General features: G+C 51.2%; 1 protein-coding gene across 1 annotated transcript in view; it reads left to right on the top strand.

Moving 5' to 3' along the window:
* Positions 1 to 14389, top strand: part of LOC141154165 (gamma-aminobutyric acid receptor subunit beta-4-like) — a 578714-nt gene that overhangs the window by 500809 nt on the left and 63516 nt on the right. The window lies entirely within an intron of this gene.

Genomic DNA, 14389 nt, shown 5'->3' with positions numbered 1-14389 from the left:
CATTATTGAGAAATCAGCATTTTAATTGATATGCAAATGAGTCTGAAGGGCTATGGTAGATCTGAAGCCTCAGTCACTCCAGCTCTATTCTCCACCCAGCGCTGCCTCCTTCTACTTGACTGACTGCTCCGTTGTCTGAAGTCATACAGCATAGAGGCTGTCAGTTAAGCAGAAGGAGGCAGCACTAGGTGGGAAATAGAGCTGGAATGACAGACGCTTCAGATCTACAACCTCATTTGTATAGCAATCCAAGCACTGATTTATCAGTGATGGAGGAACAGACTGGCTACACAAATGCATGTCTGGACTTATCTTTGAAAGAGCTACATACAGTGTGAATAGTTTGGGATCTGAATTCATGCTTACAGATCCCCTTTAAAGGGAATGGACGATATCAGACCTCTACTATGGGCATACAGGGTATAGAAAAGTAAATCTACACATACATGTATGGCCCATAGTAGAGGTCTGATTACAGAGAAGTCTGGTTTATAAAGTCTGTTTTCCAGAGGCCTGGCGTCTAGGGGATGCCAAGAAAACCCCTCCTATCTACTTCCTATTCCCCTAAATCGCTGCCTCTGTGCTAAATTACCACCCCCCCTCCCCTGCACGTCACAGGGTTCTGTGACAGCCCTGTGACGTGCCCTTTCCTGCTCCCCCTCCCACGCATGCGCAGAGCGCCGCTCCCATGGATCGCCCTTTGTTTCCCTCTGGCCCCGTGGGGCCGGAGGGAAACAAAGCGCGCTCCCTGGAAGGGGAGGGGGGGAAGGCAGAGCAGTGCACGTCACAGGGCCCTGTGATGTGCAAGGGAGGGGGAATATGGTAATTTAGCACAGAGACGGCGATTTAGGGAATAGTAAGCAGATAGGAGGGGTTTGCTTGGCGTCCCCCAGACACCAAGCCTCTGGAAAACAGACTTTATAAAACCATATTTCTCTGTAATCAGACCTCTGCTATGAGCCATACAGGTATGTATAGATTTACATGCCTATCACCTGTATGCCCTTATTAGAGGTCTGATATCACCCAGGGGGTGACACATAATATGTGTGCTTTATAACTGCTTTCTATTCAATTGTTGGGTTCTTAAGATTTAAAGGGTTATTCTCAACTTGTGTCTTAAGGAGAACACAGCTCTCCAGTTTCTTTACTTCCTTGTTGCTGTTGGGGGCCGGCACTCCACCTTGAGTGACAGCTCTGGTTCATCCTAGCTTCATCCTACTGCTGAGCTTCTGATTGCTTCTTTATACATTAATGGTCTGTTAGTGGCTTGTTCTACATTATTATTACTATATTTGGATATAAAGATAATAGCACCTTTGAACAGGTAGACAGTTCAAGTGAGCTGTGAGAACTGCTCTGAAAACTGTCGATGATGGGGGCTGGGTGATTTGTGATTTTGAAGAGCTGGAACACTGGTTGAAGAGTGGACAGGGAGGGGAAGGTGAGCACTTAGCTGCTGTATTGAAATCAATGGCCTGGAATGAGGTGGCTGATATCTCGGGAGTTAACTCCTTAGCCTGTTATGTAACTACTGCACATACTCAGTCAAGCTCTGGTGGTCAATCTCTTTAGCAACACGCTGTACACTATGTAAGATAAAAGCTCTTATTGCAGGAGAATGACATCAAATAGAAAAAGCAAGTCAACTACAAAATTGTTTCTTTTCATTCTGTCTAACTATACCAATTTCATAACAAAAGAATACCCCATTATTATAGATTACTTTATTTAGCTTTAAAGTGTACCTGTCATTTTAGGTGACTGTTCAGAATAAGCTGTAATGTATTTGTACATGAGTAATACCATTATTTCTAGCTATTATGTGACGTGCATTCTGTATTTTCACAAGTTTTCCACTCTGTAGACTCTAATTTTCAGTAGTCTCTGAGCTAGTGAGTAGAGACTAACTGCTATAATGTCTACAATAATACATAGAGCAATAAGGGATTCCTGTCTCTGCATAGCACACCCTGACCAGCAGCAGCAGCAGCATTACACAGACGTACTGAGTTGTGTAGCTGTGAATCTAGCATTGGGGGTGAGAACTTACTCAAAAGTTACCATTCCTGTGTGTGTCTCTTTAGTTATCACTCTGCTCATCTCTCCTCCTCCTTCCTGTTCTCTCCTCATAGACTTCATTAGATTTCAGTAGGCATATCTAATTTGATCCTCTTGAGCAAAAATAATTTTTCAGAGTGAATGAAGAGGCAGTAAATGAGAAGGAGGAGCTTATAGGTGGAGAAAAAAAGCATATTTTTTTAATAACTTATTGTAGCATCCATGTTCTTTCTGCTTCTGCCGCCGGACTGCACCACACCTGTGTTGCGGATGACATGGGGCGTCAATGCAGCAGTTTGGTTTAGTATTTTGGGACTTATGGTGCTGTCCAGGCAAAGAGCTTCTGGGTTTATGTGGCACCCCAGGGGTCTGGTTTCCACAGTAACAGCAGTGTTATGTCTGAGAGCAGGTGGGAGGTCTCTTGGTCAGGGATCCTGTGCATGCCACACCTCCTGCCCAGTCCTGGGAGGGGAAGGACTTCCCCTATATAAACCTGGGGCTGAGGCAGGGTTAGAAAAGAAGAGTAGAGAGAAGAAGAGAAGCAGTGATAGGAAAGAAAGTTCAGGAGCTCTGTGGGAGTCGTGCTAAGAGGAGGTCAGGGCTGGAAGCTGTAGAGCTCGCCCTGATTGAAGATTTCTTACCGGACCCGGAGTCCGAGGCTGTGGGGACTAACTCCTACCCAGCAGCAGAAACCGACCGGCAGGGGATTTCAGGTCCTCTGGCCCAGAAACCCGAAGGCTCGGTCACACGTTTGGGACCAGCACCGCCGTCGTGGAGCGGAAGCTACTAGAAGGCCCCGAGTCACCGGCCATACGGGTGAGCACCACACGGTACACTCAGGGACGTGGGCTACCTTTACCCGCCTCTAGCAAGGTAGCCAGAAGAGTACAATTAGTTGGGGAGGCCTACAACTCCGCCTGGCCAAGGGGGATCCCATCTGCTCAAGGACTGACCAGGCCCCGACCGCTAGCCAGTACTCCGGGAGGGTCTATCTTTGTCACCAGTAAAGACCCTGAACTACACCGTATCGTCTCTGAGTGATTCCTGCTATCCCCATCATCCACGTCGGCTGCCCTGAGGCCATACCCCTCCCGTTGGGGGTTATACCATCCACGCTGCACCATCCTCCCACCGGCCTCAGCGGTTTGCCCTGCAGCGGCAGCTCCATAGCTGCATTCAACGGGTGGCGTAGTCGTTCTACATCTACTGCTAATATACCGCCACTTAGTCTGACTCCCTGGGCACGGACCGGGTCACCGCCACGAGACTACTACCCCTATCAGATCCGGCTCCGGGTAGTCCCTGCGTGCGCAACGCTACATCACATAGGCCCAGGGCGCGTCAACTTTTGGCGTAGTCGGCAGGATCTCGTGCCCGCAACCACCGGGTACTGCGTGCCTGAAAAAGACTGTTCAAACTTACCAGTGGTGAAGATTCCCGCCATCCGGCGCCATCTTCTACCTTCTTCCCGCCATCCGCAAAGTTTTCCCGCCATCCGGCGCCATCTTCTGCCTTCTTCCCGCCATCCGTGGAGTTTTCCCGCCGTTGGACGCCATCTTGAAGACGCCGCGCGGGAAGAAGAGGGGCGTGGACTCCGAAAGCGCGCGAGAACTGAAGCCCCGCCTCACGTCCGGACGTTGCGTAAGGTCCTGGAAGGAGCCCAGCAGACGCCGACGTCACAGGAGCGCGACGGAAGGTCCTCAACCCTGACGATCCACTGCGGAGCCGCGGCCTACGGAAGAGGATCATCGCAAGGTAGGCCACGGTCCACTAGGGGGGAGGAAGATGTCGGAGACGGAGGAGAGCTTCACTGCCTCAACCCCCGCCAGCGCCACCGCTGCTGCAGTCATGCCTTTCACCATGCCCTATATCCCGGGAGCGGCCTGGCTACCCCAGTACTCAGGGGAGTCACATACTCTGCATGACTTTAGAGAAAAGCTGGATAGCCTCTTCCAGGTGTACCCCCTCACAGAAGAGCAAAAAGTGAGCATCCTGGTGGCCCAATTAACTGGGGCAGCCCAAAGGGAGGTAAAGTCCTGGCCACCTGGGGGAAGGACTGTCGCAGAGATACTAACCCGGCTGAAGGATACCTTTGATACCCGCACCTCAGCCGAGATCAAGCTTAGATTCTACGGGTGCAAGCAGCGAGCACAAGAGAGTATAAGGGACTATGCACTAAACCTACAAGAGGCCCTGAGAGCCATTAAGCAGACCGACCCTGACGGCGTGGGAGACGAGGACCGGCTGTTGACTGAACAATTTATAGAGGGTTTATATTGCAATGCCCACCGAACCCAGTTGCGGGCAATGGCCTTACAGGACCCTCATCTGGGATTTGCACAGTTCAAGGACAGAGCCATCCGGGTGCTCCGAGAACCGGCACCAGGTGGCGTTGTGACCCACAGACGCCCCACTACCACTTACCACCAAGAGGCGGCGCCCTTGTCGGCAGGGCCTGTGGGAGCTGATGCGCAGGCTTTGAACAATGACCCGGCTCCCGACCTGCACCATCAGGTCCAAGAGCTAGCTAAAAGCGTTGCTGCGCTAACCCGAACTGTGCAGTCTTTACAGGTTTCTACTCCAGGGAAGATCCAGCTGGCATCCGGACCGGAGGACATCCCGTGGCGCCGACCAAGGAGGACCCCACCGGCCAGAGGAAGACCCAGTGACCAATACAACGAGGACGGACAACCTATCTGCCGCCGCTGCAATCAACCCGGACATATGGCAAGGTACTGTCCTTTAAACTGGCACAACCTAGGGTAGAGGGCCAACCCCTAGGAAAAAGATCATCAGGCCCATCAAACTGGCGTGACAAATATGTGGGAGGACGTCCAGTCTTGCCTGTGGTACTGGATGGCATTCCTATGAGTGCCCTACTGGACACTGGGTCACAGGTCACCACCATCCCGTACGTGCTCTTCAAGCAGTACTGGAATGACTCGGATATAACCCGCTACCCTGACGACGACTTGAGTATCATCGCCAGCAATGGTCAGCCCGTGCCACAGATCGGATTTAAAGAGGTGACCATTAAAATCGGTAGAGTCGAGCTGGCAGCCCAGGGACTGATCATTGTGGACATTGATAAGCGCGAGAGTCACCCTAAGATAACTCTAGGAACTAATGTAATTGAAAATTGTCTTGCAGAGGTGATTTTTATTTTACAGCAGGTTGCCAAGAACGCCAGCTCCGGCCAGCAGCGAGTGCTCCAAAAAGAGATCCGGGCACTGATGCGACGGCAACAGGTGGAACTCTCCGGCGGTGAGATTGGTAGCGTGAGAATGTGTGACCCTTTCCCTATTGCCATGCCCCCAAAAAGTGAAATGATGATTTGGTGCCGGGCGGCTATTGGTCTGAGAGGTAGAGATTACCAGGCAATGGTAGAACCAGTTTACTCAGACAGTAGGCCCACCATTTTGACAGCACGGGGGGTGGTCAATGTACGCCATGGGAGGGTGCCCGTTCGCATAACAAATATCGGGAAGAGGGAAGTGTACCTGCCCCGGTATGCCACGCTAGCCAAATTGTATACCATCAATCAGAATTCTATACAGTCCGTAGAACCCTTGCCTCCATCTTCTCCGGAGGAAGGTAACGGCTCTCAACAACAAATGGAGGATTGGTGTCAGCAACTACATTTGGGTACTGACTCCACTCCCTCCCACCAGAAACAGGGAGTCTACCGGGTGGTTCAAGAGTACGAGAGAGTGTTTAGTAAACACCCGTTAGACTTCGGGCGAGTCAAGGGGGTAGAACATCACATCCCCACGGGAGACCATCCTCCCATAAAAGAGAGGTATCGACCCGTACCCCCTGCACACTACCAACACGCCAAGGGGATGCTTAGAGACATGAAGGAGGCTGGGGTAATCAGGGAAAGCTGTAGCCCCTGGGCAGCTCCACTAGTCTTGGTCAAAAAGAAAGACAACACCATGAGAATGTGTGTAGATTACCGGAAAATAAACCGTATCACACACAAAGATGCGTACCCCTTACCAAGAATAGAGGAGTCTTTGGCTGCTTTAAAATCTGCTAACTTCTTCTCCACCTTGGATCTCACTAGCGGGTACTGGCAGGTTCCTGTAGCAGAGGCGGATCGGGAAAAGACCGCATTCACCACCCCGATGGGACTTAGTGAGTTTACCTGCATGCTGTTTGGACTCTGCAACGCACCAGGAACCTTCCAGCGATTGATGGAGTGCTGTCTGGGACACCGGAACTTTGAGACGGTCCTGTTATACCTGGACGATGTCATCGTCTACTCCAAAACCTACGAGGACCACCTGAAGCACCTGGCGGAAGTGTTTGAAGCTCTGGCAAGTTACGGCCTAAAGGTGAAACCCTCCAAGTGTCACCTCCTGAAGCCAAAGGTGCAGTACCTGGGACACGTGGTGAGTGCTGACGGAGTGGCTCCCGACCCTGATAAGATCACCGCAATTAAGGAATGGCCAAGCCCCTCCAGTGTAAAGGAAGTGAGGCAGTTCCTCGGGTTGGTAGGCTACTACCGAAGGTTCATACCCGGTTTCACCAAAAAGGCAGCTCCTATGCAGGACCTCCTGATAGGCCAGTCCAGGAAGGCCAAGAACCAGAAGCCACCCTTCAGATGGGAGAAGTTGGAAGAAGAGTCCTTCCGCCAGCTGAAGATGGCCCTCACGGGGGATGAAATCCTGGCGTACCCTGATTATAGCCAACCCTTTATCCTCTACACCGACGCCAGTAACATCGGGCTAGGAGCCGTACTATCCCAGATCCAGCAGGGGAAAGAACGGGTAATTGCTTACGCCAGCCGAAAACTGCGACCCACCGAAAGAAATCCTGAGAATTACAGCTCATTTAAGCTAGAGTTCCTGGCAGTGGTGTGGGCAGTCACCGAACGCTTTAAGCACTACCTCGCTTCTTCCCGGTTCACCGTGTACACGGATAACAACCCGTTGACACACCTGGACACTGCAAGACTCGGTGCCCTAGAGCAGAGATGGATGGCCCGCTTGTCCAACTATGAGTTTACAATCAAATACCGGGCAGGACGCTCCAATACCAACGCGGACGCCCTGTCCAGGATGCCAAACCTACCGGACGAGGGTGAGGATTCAGAAGATTTGGAAGAGGTCGAACACCCTGCGTTCCACCGTCATGGGACTATCCAGTATTCCCACCGTGTAAGGGGTAAGCAAGCCGCTACGTTCAACCCCTTACCTCACTACAACTGGGCGGAAACGCAAGACAGTGACCCTGCCATCCGGCTGGTGAAGGAGATGCTGACTCAGCCAGAAGCTCGCCTTGACCCAGACGCTCCGGAGGAGGCCAAGCAACTGTGGGCAGAGAAGAGTCGACTGTTCCTTTACAAGGGGAAGTTGTGCCGCAGAATGGTTAACTCCCGGACGCATGAACTGATCTGGCAAGTAGTGGTGCCAAGAAGGGACGCAGCTATGGTGATGGAGGCATACCACGACGGGGCTGGGCACTTCGGATGGAAGAAGCTGGAGTTCCTGCTGCGCGGGCGGTTCCATTGTGTAGGCATGAGAGGAACCATCGAGAGGTGGTGCAGAGACTGTGGCCCATGCAACCTAAGAAGGAAGGACCGTGCCAGCCAGAAGACCCCCCTTCAGTCCATCGTCACCCGGCAGCCGTTGGAACTGGTAGCCTTGGATCATGTAAAACTGACCCCAAGCAGAAGTGGCTACGTCTACGCGTTAACCATTGTGGATCATTACTCCCGGTTCTTGGTTGTCGTCCCCGTCAAGGACTTAACGGCTCAAACAGCAGCTAGAGCCTTCCAGCAGCACTTCTGCCGTCCACACGGCTACCCAGAGCAGGTGCTGACGGACCAGGGCCTGCCTTTGAAGCGGAGGTCTTCCAAGAGTTCTGTACTCTGTATGGCTGCCGGAAGATCAGGACGACACCCTATCATCCGCAAACTAATGGACTTTGTGAGAAAATGAACCAGGTGGTGATAGATCTTCTAAAAACATTGCCCCTGGAAGAACGCAGTCTGTGGCCTGAGAAGCTGCCCGACCTGGTGGACCTATACAACTACATCCCTGTAGGTTCCACCAACTGTACCCCGGCTTACCTAATGAGGGCAAGACCCGGTAAGCTACCTGTTGACCTGGAGATGGGAGTCCTGACACCCGAGGACACTTCACCGGAAGCAGACTGGGACACAGAGAGGCAGCAGCAGTACCGGAAAGTACAGGAGAGCGTGGAGCGAAGTCTCTGTCTAGCTAGGGAAAGACAAGAGAAAACTTACAACCAGTATGCTCCCGCTGTTCCCTTGGTACCCGGAGAGCAGGTCTTGAAGAGGAAAAGACGGCTCCACAAGTTGGACGACCAGTGGGAGAAGGACCCGTACATCGTACTGCCCTCAAGCCACGACAACCCGAAGGTCTGTACCATCAGTAAAGACGGAGGGGAAACCACAACCATTGTATCCCGGGATCACCTGAAGAAGTGTCCCGAACAGCTACGGAATCCTGAAGAGGAACAAGAAGACCCTCGACCCGTAGAGGAAAGGGAAGATGTGGTTAGTACTGTGCTCGGAGACTTCCCTCGGTCCTGGACTCAAGTCAATGGTGCAGTTGTGGTACCCGTCCTCACGTTCCTCCAACCAGCATCCCAAGTACTCACGGAGCAACCGGTAGAGCTGGAAGAACAGCCGGTCCAGGAGGCAGAAGACTCCACACAAGCAGATCAGGAGGATCAACCCTCTGCTTATAGTGAGCCTGCCATACCCCTAGTGAGCCAAAGAGCCTGTAGACAGCTGCCCAGTTTACCCTTGACAGCTCCTACACCCTGTAGTTCAGGGCCAGACAGTCAGCTCCGTAGATCCACTAGGGCCACTAAAGACCAGCTACCCGCACGTTGGAGAATTTGAAGTGTTTAAATTGTTTTATTTGTGGTCACCTGTCTGTTACTTGTAAATAATTATGTGTTTCTAGTTATTTTTAGGAGTCCTTGGTGGATTTACCGGGAATCCTTGTACAATTGGTTGGAGCGTAACTTAGGAATGGACTAAAGACTGTTAAGGACTCGGGGCAGGACAGACCCCTACCTGGTTACGTCTCCCTGTTTTGGTGAAATGGACACCTTGCTTTTCTTCAAAAACTGCACCCGGTTGCGGACACGCCGTGACCATTCTAATATGTTTTTTTTTTCTATTGTACCGTTTCTGTTTGTATTGGTTATGTTTTTCTAAAATATGTTTAGTCCCGGAGTACTAAATTTCACTAGGGGGGAATGTGGCACCCCAGGGGTCTGGTTTCCACAGTAACAGCAGTGTTATGTCTGAGAGCAGGTGGGAGGTCTCTTGGTCAGGAATCCTATGCATGCCACACCTCCTGCCCGGTCCTGGGAGGGGAAGGACTTCCCCTATATAAACCTGGGGCTGTGGCAGGGTTAGAAAAGAAGAGTAGAGAGAAGAAGAGAAGCAGTGATAGGAAAGAAAGTTCAGGAGCTCTGTGGGAGTCGTGCTAAGAGGAGATCAGGGCTGGAAGCTGTAGAGCTCGCCCTGATTGAAGATTTCTTACCGGACCCGGAGTCCGAGGCTGTGGGGACTAACTCCTACCCAGCAGCAGAAACCGACCGGCAGGGGATTTCAGGTCCTCTGGCCCAGAAACCCGAAGGCTCGGTCACACGTTTGGGACCAGCACCGCCGTCGTGGAGCGGAAGCTACTAGAAGGCCCCGAGTCACCGGCCATACGGGTGAGCACCACACGGTACACTCAGGGACGTGGGCTACCTTTACCCGCCTCCAGCAAGGTAGCCAGAAGAGTACAATTAGTTGGGGAGGCCTACAACTCCGCCTGGCCAAGGGGGATCCCATCTGCTCAAGGACTGACCAGGCCCCGACCGCTAGCCAGTACTCCGGGAGGGTCTATCTTTGTCACCAGTAAAGACCCTGAACTACACCGTATCGTCTCTGAGTGATTCCTGCTACCCCCATCATCCACGTCGGCTGCCCTGAGGCCATACCCCTCCCGTTGGGGGTTATACCATCCACGCTGCACCATCCTCCCACCGGCCTCAGCGGTTTGCCCTGCAGCGGCAGCTCCATAGCTGCATTCAACGGGTGGCGTAGTCGTTCTACATCTACTGCTAATATACCGCCACTTAGTCTGACTCCCTGGGCATGGACCGGGTCACCGCCACGAGACTACTACCCCTATCAGATCCGGCTCCGGGTAGTCCCTGCGTGCTCAACGCTACATCACATAGGCCCAGGGCGCGTCATTTACTCCTCACATGGTTTTCTCGTTAACTCCCTGCCCTGAGCCTGGAGTAGGACCTCACACTATATAAACCCCCAGCTCTCTGCTTCCGGTGCCAGTTATAGGTTATACCTGACCCTGGTTCGGTCCCTGTAATGATATTGCCCCGATCCTGTGTGTTATGCCGTGGCTGTCCTTGTATTGTTTTGACCATTGTTTCTGCCTGACTACTCTGAGTAAGGCAACCCCCATCCACGTACCCTATTACTGGATGGTAAATCTGTGGCGTTTAAAAGAAAACTGAGGACCAAGCTGCATGGGAGACTAGTCACACAGGCCGGCCCCCTGCAGCTTTTCCCCACCCAAGTCCCTGGAGTGGCAGGTCTCTCTCTACAGGCACACACAGGGAAAGACCTGTCAGTCACTGACAGCAGGCAGGGAGAAGCTGCCGGGGTCCCTGCTTTTCCGACTAGTCTTTTGTGTGGCTCTCACCCCGATGGATATTAAACTCTGTTTTTCTATGATATGCTTTAGAGTTAAACATATGTGGCTGACATCATGCAGCGAATGTCTGATACATGCTAAACATGGATCAGACAACATGTATCAGTTCCTTTTATAACATGTATCAGTTGTCATGTTCCTTTAAAAAAATTATTTTATGACTACAAATGATCACTATAATACTTTGTAAATTAAGTTCTCTCTTCCATAACAATTAATTTTCGGATGATTGAAATTTTTTTTTTAACAGAGGGTGGGCTAGAAACAGCGATTATGACTGACGGGTCCTCTCTCTCTGTTCTGTAGACTGTAAGCTCTAATTGTCAGCGGCGTCCTCTCTCTCTGTTCTGTAGACTGTAAGCTCTTATGGTCAGCGGGGTCCTCTCTCTCTCTCCTGTAGAGTGTAAGATCTTATAATCAGTGGGGTCCTCTCTCTCCTGTAGAGTGTAAGCTCTTATGGTCAGCGGGGTCCTCTCTCTCTTCTGTAGAATGTAAGCTCTTATGATCAGCAGGGTCCTCTCTCTCTCTTCTGTAGGGTGTAAGCTATTATTGTCATCGGGGTCCTCTCTCTCCTGTAGGGTGTAAGCTCTTATTGTCAGCAGGGTTCTCTCTCTCCTGTAGAGTGTATGCTCTTATGGTCAGTGGAGTCCTCTCTCTCCTGTAGAGTGTAAGCTCTTATGGTAAATGGGGTCCTCTCTCTCCTGTAGGGTGTAAGCTATTATGGTCATTGGGGTCCTCTCTCTCCTGTAGAGTGTAAGCTCTTATGGTCACCAGGGTCCCCTCTCTCTCCTGTAGAGTGTAAGCTCTTATGGTCAGTGGGGTTCTCTCTCTCCTGTAGAGTGTAAGCTCTTATGGTCAGCAGGGTCCTCTCTCTCCTATAGAGTGTAAGCTCTTATGGTCAGCAGGGTCCTCTCTCTCTCCTGTAGAGTGTAAGCTCTTGTGGTCAGCGGGGTCCTCTTTCTCCTGTAGAGTGTAAGCTCTTATGGTCAGCAGGGTCCTCTCTCTCCTATAGAGTGTAAGCTCTTATGGTCAGAGGGATCCTCTCTCTCCTATAGAGTGTAAGCTTCTATGGTCAGCGGGTTCCTCTCTCTCCTGTAGAATGTAAGCTCTTATGGTCAGAGGGATCCTCTCTCTCCTATAGAGTGTAAGCTCCTATGGTCAGCAGGTTCCTCTGTCTCCTGTAGAATGTAAGCTCTTATGATCATCGGGGTCCTCTCTCTCCTGTAGAGTGTAAGCTCTTATGATCAGTGGGGTCCTTTCTCTCTCTCTCCTGTAGAGTGTAAGCTCTTATGGTCAGCTTGATCCTCTCTCTCCTATAGAGTGTAAGCTCTTATGATCAGTGGGGTCCTTTCTCTCTCTCTCTCTCCTGTAGAGTGTAAACTCTTATGGTCAGCGGGATCCTCTCTCTTCTGTAGAGTGTAAGTTCTTATGGTCAGTGGTGTCCTCTCTCTTCTGTAGAGTGTAAGTTCTTATGGTCAGCAGGGTCCTCTCTCTCCTGTAGAGTGTAAGCTCTTATGGTCAGCGGGATCCTCTCTCTCCTATAGAGTGTAAGCTCATATGGTCAGCGGGGTCCTCTCTCTCTCCTGTAGACTGTAAGCTCTTATTTAAAGCGGGGTCCTCTCTCTCCTGTAGGGTGTAACCTCTTATGTTCAGCAGGGTCTTCTCTCTCTCCTGTAGAGTGTAAGCTCTTATGGTCAGTGAGGTCCTCTCTCTCTCCTGTGGATTGTAAGCTCTTATGGTGAGCGGGGTCCTCTCTCTCCTGTAGAGGGTAAGCTCTTATGTTCAATGGGGTCCTCTCTCTCTTCTGTAGACTGTAAGCTCTTATGATCAGCAGGGTCCTCTCTCTCTTCTGTAGAGTGTAAGCTCATATGGTCAGCAGGGTCCTCTCTCTCTTCTGTAGAGTGTAAGCTCTTATGGTCAGTGGGGTCCTCTCTCTCCTATAGAGTGTAAGCTATTATGGTCATCGGGGTCCTCTCTCTCCTGTAGGGTGTAAGCTATTATGGTCATCGGGGTCCTCTCTCTCCTGTAGAGTGTAAGCTCTTATGGTCAGCAGGGTTCTCTCTCTCCTGTAGAGTGTAAGCTCTTATGGTCAGTGGAGTCCTCTCTCTCCTGTAGATTGTAAGCTCTTATGGTAAGTGGGGTCCTCTCTCTCCTGTAGAGTGTAAGCTATTATGGTCATCGGGGTCCTCTCTCTCCTGTAGGGTGTAAGCTATTATGGTCATTGGGGTCCTCTCTCTCCTGTAGAGTGTAAGCTCTTATGGTCAGCAGGGTCCTCTCTCTCTCCTGTAGAGTGTAAGCTCTTATGGTCAGTGGGGTCCTCTCTCTCCTGTAGAGTGTAAGCTCTTATGGTCAGCAGGGTCCTCTCTCTCCTATAGAGTGTAAGCTCTTATGGTCAGCGGGGTCCTCTCTCTCTCCTGTAGAGTGTAAGCTCTTATGGTCAGTGGAGTCCTCTCTCTCCTGTAGAGTGTAAGCTATTATGGTCATCGGGGTCCTCTCTCTCCTGTAGGGTGTAAGCTATTATGGTCATTGGGGTCCTCTCTCTCCTGTAGAGTGTAAGCTCTTATGGTCAGTGGGGTCCTCTATCTCTCCTGTAGAGTGTAAGCTCTTATGGTCAGCAGGGTCCTCTCTCTCCTATAGAGTGTAAGCTCTTATGGTCAGCGGGGTCCTCTCTCTCTCCTATAGAGTGTAAGCTCTTATGGTAAGCGGGGTCCTCTCTCTCTCCTATAGAGTGTAAGCTCTTATGGTAAGTGGGGTCCTCTCTCTCCTGTAGAGTGTAAGCTATTATGGTCATCGGGGTCCTCTCTCTCCTGTAGGGTGTAAGCTATTATGGTCATTGGGGTCCTCTCTCTCCTGTAGAGTGTAAGCTCTTATGGTCAACAGGGTCCTCTCTCTCTCCTGTAGAGTGTAAGCTCTTATGGTCAGCGGGGTCCTCTCTCTCCTGTAGAGTGTAAGCTCTTATGGTCAGCAGGGTCCTCTCTCTCTCCTGTAGAGTGTAAGCTCTTATGGTCAGTGGGGTCCTCTATCTCTCCTGTAGAGTGTAAGCTCATATGGTCAGCAGGGTCCTCTCTCTCCTATAGAGTGTAAGCTCTTATGGTCAGCGGGGTCCTCTCTCTCTCCTATAGAGTGTAAGCTCTTATGGTAAGTGCGGTCCTCTTTCTCCTGTAGAGTGTAAGCTATTATGGTCATCGGGGTCCTCTCTCTCCTGTAGGGTGTAAGCTATTATGGTCATTGGGGTCCTCTCTCTCCTGTAGAGTGTAAGCTCTTATGGTCAGCAGGGTCCTCTCTCTCTCCTGTAGAGTGTAAGCTCTTATGGTCAGTGGGGTCCTCTATCTCTCCTGTAGAGTGTAAGCTCTTATGGTCAGCAGGGTCCTCTCTCTCCTATAGAGTGTAAGCTCTTATGGTCAGCGGGGTCCTCTCTCTCTCCTATAGAGTGTAAGCTCTTATGGTAAGTGGGGTCCTCTCTCTCCTGTAGAGTGTAAGCTATTATGGTCATCGGGGTCCTCTCTCTCCTGTAGGGTGTAAGCTATTATGGTCATTGGGGTCCTCTCTCTCCTGTAGAGTGTAAGCTCTTATGGTCAGCAGGGTCCTCTCTCTCTCCTGTAGAGTGTAAGCTC

The sequence above is a fragment of the Phyllobates terribilis genome, unplaced genomic scaffold (assembly GCF_046119375.1).
Source record: "Phyllobates terribilis strain yellow unplaced genomic scaffold, ASM4611937v1 Scaffold_7__3_contigs__length_470593459, whole genome shotgun sequence".
NCBI lineage: Eukaryota > Metazoa > Chordata > Amphibia > Anura > Dendrobatidae > Phyllobates > Phyllobates terribilis.
The sequence above is the reverse complement of the archived record's forward strand: the minus strand, read 5'-3'. Positions and strand labels throughout refer to the sequence as shown.